Below are 2,239 nucleotides of genomic sequence, written 5' to 3' on the forward strand. Positions count from 1 at the left end.
TGAATGGATGGATGGATGGATGGATAAATGAATGGGAGGATGGATGGATGGATGCATGGATGAATGGATGAATGGGTAAATGAATGGGAGGATGGGTTGATGGATGGACGGATAAATGGAGGATGCATGGATGGATGGATGCATAGATACATAAATGGATGGGTAAATGGATGAAAGGACACAGGAATACCCAGAACATGAAGACCCTGAGGAGCTGGAGAGGCCTCAGTGACTGGTCTGAGACAAGTTCACCATCAGGATTCAAGGGAGTTCTCTTCCATATCAAAATGCCCATCACTGGACATTCTCCTCCCCTTCAAGTCACACTAGTGGTGAAGGCAGGCATCCCTCAAGGTCCACAAGGCCGTGCCTGGGGAGCTCTGTTCAGCCCACACACGCAGCCACCAAGTCCCAGGCCCAGCAGCCCCTGTGCCCAGGTCTCGCCACCGACAGAGCTCATGTCCACATGCATTTTTCCCCATGCTGACCATGTGATCAGCAGCAAGCTCCTGAACTCTCTGACCCCAGTGTCTTTATCTACCAAAGACCCATGAGAAATATCTCAAGGGCTCACTGAAGATGAAATAACAAACTGAATGCTCTTTGAAAAATGTAATCCATGGCACAGACGTTCATATCTGAGAAGCAGTCGTGGGAAATCTCATGTAGGAGGGAAGAAACAGAATATCCAGCAAAATAACAATGATTCTTGACAACTCAGTCACACATGAAGACCCTCCGAGGGGCTTTTAAAAAATTCCTAATAACGGGATGCAGTGGCTCCTGCCTGTAAACCCAAGACTTTGCCAGGCCAAGGCAGGTGGATGGCTAGAGCCCAGGAGTTCAGGACTAGCAACATAGAGAGACCCTGTCTCTACAAAAAATGAAAAATTTGGCTGGGCGTGCCGGCTCACGCCTGAGGGAGGCTGAGGCAGGAGAGTCACTTGAACCCGGGAAGCAAAGGTTGCAGTGAGCCAAAATTGCGCCACTGCACTCCAGCCTGATGACAAAGCGAGACTCTGTCTCAAAAATAAAAAATAAAAAAAAAATAGGCTGGGCAGGGTGGCTCACGCCTGTGATCCCAGCACTTTGGGAAGCCAAGGCGGGCAGACTACGAGGTCAGGAGTTCGAGACCATCCTGGCCAACATGGTGAAACCCCGTCTCTACTAAAAATACAAAAATTAGCCGGGCGTGGTGGTGCGTGCCTGTAGTCCCAGCTACTCAGGAGGCTAAGGCAAGCGAATCGCTTGAACCAGGGAGGCAGAGGTTGCAGTAAGCCATGACTGCACCAATGTACTCCAGCCTGGGCAACAGAGCAAGACTCTGTCAAGACTCTGTCAAGATGAGGAGGAGGAGGAGGAGAGAAGAGGAGGGGAGGGGAAGGGAGGGGAGGGGAGGGAAAAGGAAGGGATAAGGAAGGGAAAAGGAAGGGAAGGGACAGGAAAAGAAAAGATTAGCCAGGTATGGTGAGGTGTGTCTGTGGTCCCAGCTACTTTCGAGGCTGAGGTGGGAGGACTACTTGAACCTAGGAAGTTGAGGCTGCAGTAAGCTATGATTGTACCACTGTACTCCAGCCTGGGTGACAGAGCAAAATCTTCTCTCAAAAATATTTTTACAAAAATTAAAACGCCTAACATGTCTATAAACCAGACTACCCAGGTAACCCTGGGCAAGAGTGACGTTTCCAAGCTTCCTGCAATGGAGTCAAAAGCTGAGAACCTCGGATCTAGATCAGCAAGAGCCACTGGAGGGTGGTCAAGCAGGTCTGTGTCTCAAACCGTCACTCAGAAATCAGGAATGCAGGAGGGATGGGCATCACAGTTACTGGTGTGTTTTTAGCCTGGACTCTGTAGGATTAAAATATGTCCACCAGCCTGGACAACAGAATGAAACTCTGTATCTACAAAAGAGATAAAAATTAATTGAGTGTGGTGGCACGTGCCTGTAGTCCCAACTACACAGAAGGCTAAGGTGGGCAAATCACCTGAGCCTGGGGTTTCGAGGCTGCAGTGAGCTGAGATCACACCACTTCAGCCTGGGTGACAGAGTGAGAGCCTGCCTCAGAAAAAAAAAAAAAAAAGACTGCAGGCTGAGCATGGTGGCTCACACCTGTAACCCCAGCACTTTGGGAAGCTGAGGCAGGAGGTTTGCTTGAGCCCAGGAGTTCAAGACCAGCCTGGGCAACATAGTGAGACCCTGATTCTACAAAAAGATTTTTTAAATGAGCTGAGGGTGGCA

This window comes from Mandrillus leucophaeus, unplaced genomic scaffold (genome assembly GCF_000951045.1).
Source record: "Mandrillus leucophaeus isolate KB7577 unplaced genomic scaffold, Mleu.le_1.0 Scaffold127, whole genome shotgun sequence".
NCBI lineage: Eukaryota > Metazoa > Chordata > Mammalia > Primates > Cercopithecidae > Mandrillus > Mandrillus leucophaeus.